This window comes from Crocodylus siamensis, chromosome 1 (genome assembly GCF_052110815.1).
Source record: "Crocodylus siamensis isolate JL-2025a chromosome 1, ASM5211081v1, whole genome shotgun sequence".
NCBI lineage: Eukaryota > Metazoa > Chordata > Crocodylia > Crocodylidae > Crocodylus > Crocodylus siamensis.
Window position 1 is genome coordinate 104,547,474 of NC_143395.1, and position 16,467 is coordinate 104,563,940.

Consider the following 16,467-nt stretch of genomic DNA (forward strand, 5'->3'; position numbering starts at 1 on the left):
CTAGGAGGATAATAAAACACTAGAACAGGTTACCCAGAGAGGTTGTGGACTCTCCATCCTCAGAGATTTTTAAGACCTGGCTAGACAAAGCCTTGACTGTGATGATCCAGTTGGGGATGGTCCTGTTTTGAGCAGGAAATTGGATTAGATTAACTCTTGGACGAGGGATACAAATTATTCATAAACTGGTATAAGTGATCAGAAACTGGTTCAAATCTATAACACAACAGAAGTTCAGTGCACCTTAACTGCTTTCAAAATGGCTGAAACTAGTTTAAGATAAACCTGGATGGATGTAGTATCAGTCTTAACTAATTGAGATTAAATTGGTATATTGAGCTTTTGTACCAGATCACCTCAAGATTCAAGTTAACTCACAGTCCCCTAGCATCACAGAATGCTTTGCACCTCTCCACAAAATTCCCCTCACAGAGTGGGTGGGCTAGCTATGGCCCACGCTGTCTGCTCCAGGCAAGCAGGGAGGCGTGCATTAGTGTCTCCCACCCTCTGGCCTGAGCTGCTGTAGGCATGTGGCTGCATTTCCAGAATCAAAAGATAATGTTTGTTCACTTGCTTATCAGTTCAATCTATGTTGCTTAGACTAACCTGCAAAGACTGAATAAAGTAAGACTGTCTGTACTTAGCCCTGAGGTCCCTTCCAACCCTAATTTTCTACGATTTTATGATTCTTGCTCATCCCAACTCTGCAACATTATCCAGTGATAATGTCAGTGATAGCTGGCTGAGTAATACAATGGAGGTTTATCAAGTGAGGTACTAAAGGAAAAGATCAAGAAATAGTGTATGCTTGATTGTCACATCCCCCCTCAGGTACTTCATCAGCATGGCTTTGATGTCATAGCATGCTTGTAGCAGCCTGTTTATATTAATCACTGTGAAGACTACAGCAGTTGTCAGCATTTCCTCCATGCTGCCTGATGGCATTTTGAAAATGGTACTGGCTAGCAAAAGCCAGGTGGATGCTGGGATGAAAAAGAGAAATGGGATTTTTTTGTTTGACCCTGAGCCCCAGAATTCTATTGCTACTAGTAATATCAGTATTTGAAATGAAATATCTCAGTGATGGAACAACACATGTTGGTTGGGATGTCAGGCCAGAATACAGAGCATTTATTTGAAAACATGCCAATTCAAGTGTGGCCACAATTATATAAGCTTAAAATGCAGTGTGAATGTGCAAGTTGCACAACATTTCTTCCATATTACTTAACAGGGATACAGAAAGCCCAAAAGAACTTTCATGTGTAAACTTGCATGCTCTTATTCACTTGCAAATTCAGTGATAATAATTTTCAAGCTAATAAGCGATAATCCTTTCCTACCTTGCAGAAGTATTTGGGCTTTAATTTAGTATTTGCAACAGACTTGGGGTCACTATGAAAGGTGCAATATAAGTACAAAGTAGTATTTAAAAACATCTCCAATTAGTTTAGCTCCCTGCCTAAATCCCCACACTCCTTTTCTTTGCAGTCACTCCCCTTGCATTAAAAGAGATGAACTGTTAATGTGTGATCAGGATGAAAGTGATTTTGTAGAAAAATAAATAAAACCAGAAGGCTGTTAACAAAATAGCAGCATTTTCTTAGCACATACTGTGGAGTCCTTTTATAGTCCTTTGCTGATTGCACACTTGCATTTATTTACAACTCCACATCCAAAAGCAACAAAGTAGTGCTTTGAAGTTCTCAGGCCAGGTTGATGAAAGGTAGCTTACCCTTCTCTTATGAAAGCTGAGATATCTAAGCAAACACCCTCATAAGTTTCCTTTACTTGCCTACGTTTAAACAGCTCATTTTGATTTTCATGTTTGCATATATTGTATAAATGTAAATTCTCTTTATATTAAAGAAAATCACACTTTTTGGAGAGGTATGAGGATTTATAAAATCCAGTCCATTAGGTTTTTAAGGCCAAGCACAGAGATTAAGCAAAATTTTTGTTGAAAGACAAAAGCAAAGACTGTGCTGCCAAGAGGAAATGATCTCCCAGAAAGGAAATGATAGGTTGAATAGCTGTAGTTGTTGTACTTTCACCTCTGGGATCTTGGTTTAAAGCCATCCTGCTATCCTTCACAAAATGAAGTAAAAGAATTCATTGAGGCTGAGAAGAACTTCGAGACCGTGGTATTCATAAAAATGCAAACGGGTAACTGACCACATCAAAAATTAGATGAAACTATGCATGTATGCTTTGAAAGGTTTCTCCCCATAAAAATATGTTACTTACTTTAAAAGACTTTCAAATGGTGCAGTTATTTAAGAATATTTGGGGGAAGGGAGGGGAACAAGGGCCAGCACGAGGATTTGAAGATGTGATGATAACTGAATTTATAGAAATGTAGAAAACAAATGTAATATTTGATGTATTTATTGTTGGAGCATGTTTGTTGGAAAAATATATATTCCTAAATTATTATGCAAATATAATGTATTTTTTTCATTTGTTTTAAGCAGGGATAGCACCTGACTTTATCAAGCTCACTTTCTCTAAATTTTAATTGCTCATTTAAAGATTTTTTTTTAAATGTTTCCTTCAAAAAAATTGTAACAAGATTTCCAAACTCTCTTTTGCATTTATCAGGACACATTCTGGAAATAGACTGAAGGCCTTCCCTGTACTTATCCATGTGCCTATTATACAAACTTTAATTTGTACCTATATTTTGGCCATCAGCAGTTCCTATGCCGGATTTCTTCCCTTTTTTCAGAGCAATTAGTTCCTAACAGTGTGAACAATTTGCCATTTATTTTATTTTTTTTTATAAGAAAAAAAAAGAATGAGGAGAGTGGGGAAAACAAGGGACAGTACTAAAAACATTAATTGCTTTTCAAACTTTTATATGAATGGAATGAGGGTTCTAGTCTATTCATTCTCTGTGAAAGATAGAGAAGATTCATTCAGTCTGTCCCATTTCAGAAACAACATGCTTTCCCTTTTGGGAAAAAAATGGAATTTCAAATAAATTGTCAATTTAACATAGGAAACAAATCAAAACCTCAGGGCCAAAGAAATGGTCAGAATGAAGGTGTCAGCAGAGGGGATACTAAGCACCAAACCCCTAATGCTGCCCAAAAAAGATTTAGGAAATGAACAGATGCTCGACATAGAACATGTAAACAAACAAGGGGAAATAATACAGTACCAAATCAAGCTTACTCTTTCTTGAATTATAAAATGGCTGGTTTGGCCAATGTTAGAAATGCAGTCTCGGGATGAACAGCACTATGAAGGGTGGGACCATAAATAGAAGAGTACAGAGATAAATGCAGCCAGAATTCATCCCAATATTTAAGATGAGCTAGAATTGGGGCTGCTATAGCTTGGAATAGTTTAGTTGCTGATCTGTTTCACCACATAAAACTCCCTGTAGATTTGACCCACCTTTAACTTTTCCCTGTGCAGTTAGGTTTTTTGAGAGCTATAATAATTGAGCTACAACATGTTTTTTTGTTTTTTTTTATGGAAACAGAATACACATTAGTATCTGGAAAGACAGAAGATGTCACAACCAGGCATGACATAGCTAAAGACTCATTGAAATATTTTCCAAAGGGATCAGCACCTACAGCTCCCTACTGTTACAGATGTTTAAAAACACAACTACAAATTAATTTCAGTCTGTGTCACTCTCCTTCTGCCAGCCCATTTGCCTCCTTCTATTCATACAGAAATACAAGTCACTGAGGTAGCAACCAGTTGTCAGGATTTTGACAATATACCCTTTTTTTTTCTTGACTGACCAACACAATTCACTTGCTGAAATAAAGCCATGTAGCCTTAAATAGTTTCAGATTATCAGCTTCTGATTTGCCTATGATTTTGATCCCTGATTTAAGAAATTATATCAAAAAGCATGCTGCTTTCTATCATAAACCTCATCTCCATCCAGTGTATGCAGCAACCCAGAGCACATGTGTATATACGCAAGAATATATATTTATATACAGTTTCCAGTTTAAAGAAAGAATTAAAACATATTAGTTGTCTACAACTGGAGTTGTAGAGTATTTCCACAGATTTTAAAAGACATTTGATCATTTGATCATGCCATAAAAAAGAATATGGGTAATTAATTTCTCACAAACATTATAGCTTGGTTGCAGAAGAATGTTCCTAGTTCATAACTTCTTTAGCATTAGATCTAGGTCTGCCCCAGTGATTTTACTGGGTATAGCATGACATTGCCCGAAGCTTCTTCAGTTTTCTGGGTAATATATCACAGTACCTACAAAAATGATTATTAAATAAAATAACTGTAAATGTAAAATTTTTGCATGCCTCTAAGGAGCATCAACATTGCAAACTGCCAGGGTGTTCTGCTAATTACTTTTTGAAGTATCGTAGTCACTTTGCAATGAAAATATGACCAGTGTGTTTTATGTTGCAGATCTAAAGTTAAAGCTTTTTTAGTATTAAATTTTCCCTCCAAATTAACCTGCTACTATGTATAAAACGCATCTATCTCTATAACAGCTTTCTAAATGGTTTTAAAGTAATCTGAGCAATTTACTTTCTATGGGCAGATATGAGATTATAGATACGATCCACAAACAGGTTGACATCTGAAACATAGTTAACACTATCTAAGTGGAAGTGCCTTTTAAAATACTAGGGGACTTTACCTTGTTTCCTGCATGTCATCAGGCCACTGATGCTGAAAATAAACTTGCAGTTTTAGTTCCATATTTGCTTTTCTATTTTTCAAAACACAGAAGGTGAGAAAGCTTTAATCAGACATCAGATGAGAAATCTTTGAATAGTACACTTCAGAAGGAAAAAACTTTGAAATAAAACAGGTTTTCTAAATTTTCTGCTTTTCATTTTATAGGTTTCAAAATAATGATCACATTTTTGTGTTTCCTGCTTCTATTGCACACCACCTGCTAATAAATGACCGAAATTGGCTGAGCTTCATTTATACTTTATTTACACTAAGAGAGCAGAGTACTATCACATTTTCTGGAAGGAAAGAACATAGCTATAATATAATAGCAAGGTAGTATGTCCTTTGTAACAGAAATAATGGAATATATATTCAAAATGTAATGCAATTGTTACTGTTACAAAATATGAATATGCTCATGTTGGCTAAGCCAATTCTTCTTTCCTTAATTTACGTTACTATAATACAGTTCATAGTGATAGCATGATGTTTTGGCATAGTAAAAAGATTCTTGGCCTGAATTTGCATTTGGGATTATTCTATAATGAGCTCAATCCTGCTAGCAATGAAATCAATTATTATTTTGAAATTGACTTCACTGGAAGGAGGATCAGACCTAATGATCAACTAATAAATATGAATGTTGGTTATGTAAGTCATCCAAATAAATACTAGTAAAATTATTAGGCTATATATTTTGCTTATGATGCATATGTAGCAGAAAAACTATTTAAAATGCTTTAGATAATGTTAAAAATATTAGTACTATGTTTTCTTATTCCTCAGAAGTTTGGAATGTTTTAGTGGAGATACAGAGATCAAAGTTGTTAAGCTAGATGTATGGATTTAAATGAATCTGAATTAGTCAAGGGACAGCAGCCTCAGAAGAATCTTCAAAAGAATCAGAGGGAATCATTACAAAGTCAAGAAACTGGTGGTTAAAGGAAACATGCTTAAGGAAACAAAACGCAGGAAAGTTATACTGAATGGATGAAAACAATGGTTTAATGAAAAGGATTAAAACACTCTTGATTTTGTGAATCAAACTACTAATAATTATTGTTAACCTCTGGAGTGCATGTATTTTCAAATAAAATATGAGAATATAATAGGGCCTACTGCCACAAGACACATGACACAATAAAGTGTATATCAGGTCTACTCCCAATTCCAAAAAAATTTGGAGAATCTTAAAGAGATCCCATGTCCTGACATTACCTCTGGCTCCAGACATCCAGCACTCTATTCCCCAACTGCCTCAATGCCCTGGCACCACGACTCCAGTAAACAGGCCTATGAGGGATGCAGCTGCCTTGGAGACCCCCAAAGGAAGGGGTAGTTCTACTGAAGATAGTATGAACCTTGGTAGATTATTTTTTCTGAGTATGCTCTGTCAACTTCTCGCCCTCCTGAGTGCAACTGGACCTTGGAACTCAGCTGGAAACAATTTTTCTGGGATCTGGAGGTGAAGGATGTTACTAAGAAAACAAACTATACTTCTTTAATGCGCAACTAGAAAGATTCATGCATGGTTCTTGGGAGAAAACTGGGGCCAAAATATCTGTAGTGTTATAATTATGGGTTCCAACCTAAAATGTACCAGGTCAATCTAATCATCCTGGGGCCTGATTCAAAGTCAATAAACTTTCCTTTACTTTTACAGGGCCTTGTATAAGGCATGTTCTACAGGTAAAACTCTTATGGACTTCAGTTGGACTTTTGCCTGTATATGGAAAGCCAGTCTGAAGCTTCTACTGGTAAACACAAAAGACAATTAAGGTCACCCTTGATACAGTATTTGGCACAATACATTGGACATATTTAGATGACGACATTTTAAATCTAATCACTGAAAATAAACTTGCCTTTTAAGAGAAATTCTTGTATATTTGGAACTTTATGCTCAAGGATAAGCTTCTCCTATTTGTTTGATATTTTCAAAAATATGGAAATCTAAATAGTGTTTTAAAGGATAAAATACTTAAAAACTGAAGCTGACAAATATGTTATATAACAAATTTAAGATATGGTGACACTGTAAGTTCCAAGGACTAGCCAGTCATAACCTGCCATTGAACTCAGAGCTAAACTCTTGTAAGCTGAATTACTGAAAGGGGTGGATCACTTTCTTTTTTATGCCTGAAATCTGATAACCATGGTAAAAAAAAAAAAAATTCTTTCTTTGTATGTTTGTAAAGCTATGAAGCACCAATAATAACCTTAAATATACAGATCAGCAAACTTAGCCTAATGAACTTGCTTTTGGATTTGAGTTTGGAACCTAAAAATGTAAGAAGTTAGGTTCTAAGATGTGTATTTCCATAAAACAAATTTGGAATATGCACATAAGCTTTGTATTTGTATAGTGCCTAGCACAACAGACCTGTGATCTTTCTTGATTTCTGCAGGTACTACAATAAGTAATTGCCAACAAAGTTTTTGGTCAATTATCAGATTCTATTTTCTTACTTCACAAAATGTAAATAAAATCCTTTTGCTTTAAATAGCATATTTTACAATGAGGTCATTAATTCCATTCCACTTCTGAATTGTCTACAATAATTTTTAAAAAATCACACCATTTTTATCAAACTATACAAATGGCATACTATTTCAAGTTGCAATTTCATTACAATTTGCGGAGTGAGTATGGTTAGGCCTTTTCATATGGAAGACCTCCAAGATTATTCCAAGTTATTGTATGATGTGGTATTTGTGAAATCAGTCAGTAATGTTCATTCTTCTGCTGACCCTTTACTGAACCAGGGGCCCAGCCTGTTGTGCATAAGCATAATGTGGTCTTACAGGTAAGGGGGAAAAACAAAGGTAAGAGCACTTGAGCTTATTAAAGTGTCTCTCATGCTCTTACAAAAAGAGGGGAGCCTGTCCTGAACAAATACTGAATACTGATCAAAGTTCATAGAGTTACAGAATCATACAAAATTAAGGTTGGTCATCTCAGCAGGTCACCTAGTTCTAGTTCAAACCCCTGCTTCAAGCAGGAGCATCCCCAACTAGATTGTCCCAGCCAAGTTTTTGTCTATCCAGGTCTTAAAATTCTCTAAGGATGGAGAGACCTCTCTGGGTAACCAATTGCACTGTTTTACTACCCTCCTAGTGAGAAAGTTCTTCTTAATATCTAACCTAAACTTGCTTTGCTGCAACTTGAGACAATTGCTCCTTGTTCTGTCATCTGCCACCACTGAGAACAGTCCAGCTCCATCCTCTTTTGAACCCCAATTCAGGTAGTTGGAGGCTGCTATTAAATCTCTCCTCAGTCTTCTCTTCTCTAGATTAAATAAGCCCAGTTCCCTCAGCCTCTCCTCAGAGGTCATGTGCTGTTGCCCTCCACTGGACTCTCTCCAATTTGTCCACATCCTTTCTGTAGTGAACACAGTACTGCAGCCTTCTCTTGTGGCCTCACAAAAGAATAGAGAAGAATAATCACTTCCTTCAGTCTGCTGGATATCCGGGGGTCAAAAAAACCCAAAACACTCTGCAGAACAGCGGGGCAAGAAGAGATCTTCTAGTTTCTGCCAGAGTATCTATGTCATAGTTTCATAGTTTGTAGGGTTGGAAGGGACCGGAGCAGATCATGGAGTCTGACCCCTTGCCATGGCAGGAAAGTACTGGGGTCAAACGACCCCAGCAAGGTGTACATCAAGCCTCCTCTTAAAGACCCCCAGGGTAGGAGCCAGCACCACTTCTCTTGGAAGTTGGTTCCAGATCCTAGCCGCCCTGACAGTGAAGTAGCGTCTCCTGAAGTCTAATCTGAATCTATTGCCAGCTGAATGAACCTGGCCCAGCTTTGGCAGTTATTTCTAGTCACTCCTGGTAGTGCTCGGGGGAACAGGGACTCCCCCAGTGCCTGCTGGTCCCCTCTGACTAGTTTGTAACAGGCCACTAGATCCCCCCTCAGCCTTCTCTTGTGGAGGCTGAACAGGTTCAGGTCCCATAGTCTCTCCTCATAGGGCCTGCCCTACTGCCCCCGATCATGCGAGTGGCCCTCCTCTGGACCCTCTCCATGTTGTCCACATCCCTCTTGAAGTGCGGTGCTCAGAACTGGACGCAGTACTCCAGCTGCAGCCTGACCAGTGCCGCATAGAGGGGGAGGACCACCTCCCTGGACCTGCTCGAGATGCATCTGTAGATGCATGACAAAGTATAGTTGGGCTTCCTGACTGCACCCCCACCCTGCCGGCCCATGTTCATCTTGGCATCAATGATGACTCCAAGATCCTTTTCTGCTTCTTCACTGACAAGAGGGGTGTTCCCCAGCCTGTAGGTATGCTGCTGGTTCTTCCTCTCCAGGTGCAGCACCTTGCACTTGTCAGTGTTCTCATCCGCCCACCTCTGTAACCTGTCTAGGCCCAATTGCAGTCTATTCCTCCCGTCTAGTGTGCCCACATCCCCCCACATCTTGGTGTCATCAGCAAATTTGAACAGGGTGCTTTTTACCCCCTCATCCAAGTCACTGATGAAGATGTTGAACAGTGTGGGCCTGAGGACTGAGCCCTGAAGAACCCGACTGCCCACATCCCTCCAGATCCAAAATGATCCATCCACCACCACTGTCTGGGTGCGGCCCTCCAGCCCGTTAACAATCCATTTGACTGTATGGGTGTTGACACCACAGTCCCCCAGTTTTTTTAATGAAAATGGGGTGAGAGACAGTGTCAAAGGCCTTCCAAAAGTCCAGGAAGACTATATCCACTGCTACCCCTGCATCTAAGGATTTGGTGACCTGGTCGTAGAAGGCCACCAGATTGGTCTGATAGGACCTGCCTCTAATGAACCTGTGTTGGTTGCCCCTAAGCATAATCTCTCCTGCTGGCCACTCATGGACATGTGCCAGGATAATTCTCTCAAAAAGCTTACCCAGGATTGAGGTAAGACTAACTCGCCTATAGTTACCTGGGTCCTCCTTCCTCCCTTTTTTGAAGATGGGAACCACATTGACCCTCTTCCAGTCCTCTGGCACCACACCAGAGCACCACGAGTGCTCGTAAAGCCGTGCCAGGGGTCCCGCAATGACCTCTGCTAATTCCTTCAGCACTCTGGGGTGGAGATCATCCAGACCTGCTGATTTAAATACATCCAGTCCCTCCAGAAGTTCCCTGACTAGATCCTCACTGACCCTTGGCCTAAGGGGTCCCAGTGGGGGGGCTGATTCAGTCCCTGCTCAGGAAAATGTCGTGCTCCTGCTGCCCCCTGCTGTCCAAGGTAAGTTAGGGAATGGGGGTGGGGGGATTTATGGGTGTGGGTGGGTGTGAGTGTGTGTGAGGGGGATGTCAGGGGGGTATTGGGAGTGGATGGGTTTCTTGGGGGCTATGGGGAGTGGAGGGGGATGGGAAGCAGCAGGGGGGTCATGTCTTAGTGGGGAATGTGGAGGGGCCTGACCGGGAGCTGCCACATACCTGACCCCCCACCCAACCCCTGTGGTGCCAGTGGTAGTATGCAGCATGGCTGTGGCTCTGCTGCAGGCACAGTGGGCAGTGTCACATTGCTGTGTGACCCAGGCTCCTACATGCTGAATGGACCTGGCCTGGCCCGCTAGTGCACAGCCTTGGATGGGTCAGGCCAGGTTCATTCAGCATATAGGAGTCTGGGTCACACAGTGCCGCGTCACTGTTCACCTATGCCTGCAGCAGAACCACAGTCAGGCTGCCTGCTGCTACTAGGGGCTGGGTGGGGGGATGGGAGGCAGGCGTGTGGCAGGGCCATGGGTTGGTGAGGGGCTGCAGGGGGGCAAGTGCTGGCAGAGCTTGTAGCACGTAGCAGGACTCGGCCCGGCCCAGCACTGTGCGACTGGCTAGTCTGGCTTTGCACTGGAGCGGGTTACGTGGCTTTTGTGCAAAGGCACGTGAGCTGCATGGCCCAGGCCAGATTGGGTTGGTGGGGCTCGCTGGAAAATGAGTGCCACCAGCCTGATCTGGCCAGGGCCATGCAGCTACTGTGACTTTGCACAGGAGCTGTGCTACCTGCTCCAGTGCAAGCAGTACTAGCTAGTTGCACTGCACTGTGCCGGGTCCTGCTGCACGCCATGAACCTGCCTGCACAGAGGGGCAGGCAGCACAGCTGCCAGAGGACAGACCTGGTGCAGTGCACAGGGGCCATGCGCCAAGTCGTGCTGGGTCCTGCCAGCACTGGGGCGGCTCATGCTGCAAGACTGGCTCGGTCCCCTGTGAGCAGCCTCAGTACCAGCAGGACCCGGCTCGGCATGCAGTCCCTGTGTGCCATACATGGTCCTGCTGCTATAGGACTGGGCTAGCCTGGCTGTGTGAGGGCCCCAGTGCCAGCAGGACCCGGTGCGTCTCGGCACATGGTCCCTGCGCACCGTGCCAAGTTCGGCCTCCAGCAGCAGCACTGCCCCAGCTCAAATTTGCACCTCTTCTATCTGAGCTGCTGCAGCTGCACACACCTGCATGTGTGAATGTACCCCTGAGATTTCTTTTGGTCCAATCCTTCAATTTGTTTAGGTCATTTTGAAACCTAGCCCTATCCTCAAGCATATCTACTACTGTCCCTAGATTGGTGTCACCTGCAAACTCGCTGAGGGTGCACTCTATGCCATCTTCCAAGTTATAATATTTTGCCTACTTACTTTCCTGTTGCATTAATTGGATTAGGTATTATTCTCTTCTTGTGGAAAATGGACCCCATGGCCCATCCTTGGACTGCCTTTGGCCTCTTTCTTTCATGTGGGGAACTTCTTCCTTTCTATGTAGGGCCACGGTGTGGAGTACAGGTAGGTCCTTGGGAGGATTTAAGGACTTGTGTTTGTTCTTTGTGCTAGGTGACTAATCTAAAGTCCATTGAAATCAACACAAGCCCTTTCACTTAGTTGTGTGGAATGGAGATCATTCCCAAGATATGACTTGCAATCATCAGTTAAAATGGTCATTTCATATTATCTATTGAAAACATCCTCCTGTGTGGCACTGGTCAGGCTACAGTTGGAGTACTGCATCCAGTTTTGGGCACTGCACTTCAAGCGGGATGTGGCTTGCACTGAAAGGGTCCAGAGGAAGGCTACTCACACGGTGAAGGGGCAGTGTGTTAGGTCCTATGAAGAGAAGCTGAAGGGCGTGAATCTATTCAGCCTCCACAAAACAAGGCTGAGAGGGGATCTGGCGACCATTTACAAACTCACCAGGGGGGACCAGTGGGAATTGGGGGAGGCTCTGTTTCCCTGGGCACCACTGGGGGCTACTAGGAATAATGACCACAAATTGTTAGAGAGAAGGTTCAAACTGGACATCAGGAGACATTACTTTACAGTTTCATAGTTTCATAGTAGGATCAGAAGGAACCTGAGCAGATCACCAAGTCTGACCCCTGTACTGGGGTCAAATGACCCCAGTGAGGTATTCATCCAGCCTCCTCTTAAAGACCCCCAGGGTAGGAGCCAGAACCACTTCACTTGCAAGTTGTTTCCAGATCCTAGATGCCCTGACAGTGAAGTAGCACCTCCTGATATCTTGCCTAAATCTACCTTTGCCAGCTTGTGAGTGTTATTTCTTGTCACTCCTGATAGTGCTTGGGGGAACAGGGACTCCCCCAGTGCTTGCTGGTCCCCTCTGACCAGTTTGTAAATGGCCACTAGATCCACCCTTAGCCTTCTCCTGTGGAGGCTGAACAGGTTCAGCTCCCGTAGCGTCTTCTTGTAGGGCCTGCCCTGCTGACCCCGATCATGCAAGTGGCCCTCCTCTGGAACCTCTCCATGTTGTCCACATCTCTTCTGAAGTGCGGTGCCCAGAACTGGATGCAGTACTCCAACTGTGGCCTGACCACAGAGGGAGAATCACATAGAGGGGGAGAATCACCTCCTTGGACCTGCTTGATATGCATCTGTGGATGCATGACAAGGTATGGTTGGCCTTCCTGACCGCTTCCCCACACTGTTGGCCCACGTTCATTTTAGCATCAATAATGACTCCAAGATCCTTTTCTGCCTCTGCACTGATGAGAAGGGAGTTCCCCAGCCTATAGGTATGCTCCTGGTTCTTCCTCCTCAGGTGAAGTACCTTGCACTTGTCAGTTTTGACACCCATCTAGTTAGGGCTGTCAGGCTCTGGAATGGACTCCCAAGGGAGGTGGTATTCTCTCCTACCTTCTGGGTCTTCAAGAGGAGCCTGGGGTGATATGACCCTGGCACTTGTTCCTTTCTGGGGCAGGGGGTTGGACCTGATGATCTGTTTAGGTCCCTTTCGACCCTAAGCACTATGAAACTATGAAACATTTCACAGTACTGGTAAGGAAGAAGAATATTTCGGAAAATGATTTCCATTAGGTTTCATTTAGCACTCTTGACTTAGGCACAAATCATTTGTGTATGACCCTGTCTGTTCCCATTGAAGTCAACAGGAAAAGAACTACATTCTTTAACTGAAAGAATTAGGGTTATTTAGTGAGAAGATTGAAGGAGGATTTGATAATAGTTTTCAAATATCCAAAGGACAATTACAGAGGAGATAGAAATAGCCTTTTTTTGGTAGGGAGCAGAACTAGGATCAATGGCCTCAACCTTTTTCAGGGGAAGTTTAAGCTGAAGGAGCTTTCTGACTATAAGGGTGGTCAAGCATAGAGAAACTGCAATATCCATCCTTAGAATTTTTCAAGAGCAGGTAAAATAGACACTTGGCTGGGATGGTTTAATTAAGGACTCCAACTAGCTACAAGTATCAAGGGCAATAAAAAGTCTTTTTTTAGATATGTGGGGAGCTGGAGGAAAAGCAAGGGCAAAATTGGACCCCTGCTAAACGAGATGGGGCAACTGACAACTGACAACTAGGAAAAAGTCAACCTATTAAATGGATACTTTGCGTTGGTCTTTCATCAGTCCCTTGGAAAGCCACTGCCCATTGTGGAACAGGGAGACCTGGGTAAGGGGGATTCCCTGCCCTCCATCAATGTTGACCTCATGAAGGAACACATTGAGAGGCTGGACACCTTCAAGTCAGCTGGCCCTGACAATCTACACCCCAGGGTACTCAAGGAGCTGGCAAGCATCATAGCCCAGCCCCTGGCACAGATCTTTGAAAACTCCTGGTCCTCTGGATAAGTGCCCAAAGACTGGAAGAAGGCCAATGCGGTGCCTATCTTCAAGAAAGGGAGGAAGGGGGACCCAGCAAACTATAGGCCCATCACCCTGACTTCTATCCCAGGGAAGGTCTTAGAAAATTTTATTAAAGAGGCCATCCTTAATGGACTGGCCAACGCCAACATCCTGAGGGATAGCCAGCATGGGTTTGTTGCTGGTAGGTCTTACTTGACCAATCTTATTTCCTTTTACAACCAGGTGACCTATCACCTGGACTAGGGAAAGGAGGTTGATGTCATATATCTTGACTTCAAAAGAGCCTTCAATCTGGTATTCCATGATCACCTCTTGGCAAAACTGGCCAACTGCGGCCTCGGGTCCACCATGATCCTTTGGCTGGGGAATTGGCTCTGTGGTTGGACCCAGAGGGTGGTGGTTGACAGAAGTCAATCGTCTCGGTGCCCTGTGACCAGTGGGGTCCTCCAAGGCTCTGTCCTTGGACCTATATTGTTCAACATCTTCATTAATGAAGTGGACATTGGAGTCAAAAGTGGACTGGCCAAGTTCACTGACGATACCAAACTCTGGGGTAAAGCATCCATGCCTGAAGACAGGAGGGTGATCCAGGCTGACCTGGGCAGGCTCAGGAAATGGGCAGATGAGAACCTGATGGTGTTTAACACTGAAAAATGCAAAAATGCACCTTGGGAGGAAAAACCTGCAGCATCCTTATTGGCTCAGCAGTGCTACGTTCTGGAGGAATGGTTGTTCACCAGAGCGCCCCAAGGAATGACAAGGCCGTACGGTTATAAACTCCTGCAAGACCATTTCAGGCTGGACATAAGGAAGAATTTCTTTACTGTCCAAGCCCCCAAGGTCTGGAATAGCCTGCCACCAGAGGTGGTTCAAGCACCTACACTGAGTGCCTTCAAGAGAAATTTGGATGCTCATTTTGCTGGGATCCTATGACCACAGCTGACTTCCTGTCCCTTGGGCAGGAGGGTGGACTTGATGATCTTCCAAAGTCCCTTCCAGCTCTAATGTCTATGAAATCTATGAAATCTGTGAAGGATGATCCTGTCTTAAGGAGGGGGCTGGATTAGAAGACCTTCTGAGGTCCCTCCCAGTTCTACTTTCCTGTGATCCTACAATGGTGGGATCAGGCCTTAATGGGGGATATGTCTAACTAGTAGACAAATCAGAATAATATAATACTGATGCATTTCTTTCCCTCTTCTCATTTTGGAATAAATGGGAAAAGAAAACCCAAGCAGATGCATATTGCATTGAACAAAGAACATTCACATTTCTTTTAAAACACTTGTAACTTACATTTTTAATAGAGGGTACAACATCTGGTTAAAACCTTGCTTTAAAGTGATGGGTCTATTAAAACAATCCATGTTAGTCAGTGATTATTCACTGTAAGAGGGAATTTTCTCCAGTGAAGTAAATTGGAAGGAAACCAGACTTCAGAAATCCTTCATATAGTGTTCAAGAGCATTGTATAGGAATGTACTTCTGTTCATAAAAGGTTCATTGAAACGAGTGAGTCATCAGTACATTTTCCTACAGAAGGAGTCGATTAGGAAGGTGGGCACTGTTGTCATGAATTCCATGCTGGATATCAATTTCAATTATTTTCTGCTAATCTGAAATTTGTCCCCCTTGTCAATTACCCTCTGAACTTTCAGTTTCAAAATTAACTTGATTTTTTTTCTGGCTTTTTCCTATGCTGTGACAATTTGATCTTGGCTTTTGGAAGCTTTTTTAGTTTAAATGTTTTTCTCACTGGACTTTTGTAGGTCAAAGAGTATTCCAAGGCTGCTTCTCTCTCTCTGAGTGGCAGATCTCCCAAGAGAGCAAATACAGAGTTTTTCTGGCCTTGTTTTCATGAGGATTTAGGGGAGAGTTACTACTTAGCCTTTGGATTGAGTAGTGCATATGCAAGTGATTGCATTTAAATGGAGATCATTCTAATATGAAGGTGATCACAACTTCAAAAATAGAAGCTCAATATTTCCTTCTCAGCCTTTGAGCATCAAAATGGTCCAAATGTTTAAAAATGTAGTTCAGCGTGACAAGGATTGAAAGATTGCCATTTATGAAAGATTGCTCCTACCTACATCCTATCTGCACTGCTTCCATTGACACCATTTAAAGTATAACTGCTTACTCCACCAGTCCCCCATCAAATTGCATCAATTTTCATTTAAATTATTAAGCTTCAGCCATAAATTGAGCTTACTATGCATGTCTACTTGTGCAATTAACTCAAATGAATAAACTTCCAGAAGTAACACCAGAGTTTATTGCTCCTGGGTGCCACATTTACACATATGCCTAGGAGCACAGCAAATTGAGCTGGGTTGGAGCAGCCCCGGTTGGAAAGGAGCCTGGGTGTCAGCCTACAAACCTGGGGCTGCTCTGACCTGGCTCAACGTGCTGAAGAGGGGCAGGCTGGGGTACAAGGGTGCTTCAGTGCAGCACCCTCATGCCCCAGTCAGCCCTGTCGACATCTTCAAGCGTGTTGCTGCGGAGTACAATGCTCTGCAATAACATAGTACTTGTATTTGCAAGTACTAACCTGTGGCAGAGTTCATTATTTTACTTCAGCCTAACTTCCCTATGTATGTAAATGCTGAGAAGTTTACTGCAGAGCTAATTAGTCAACCCTGCAGTAAATGTCTCCATGTAGCTGCATCTAGTGATACACAAAGAACTGCAATATTATTAAAAG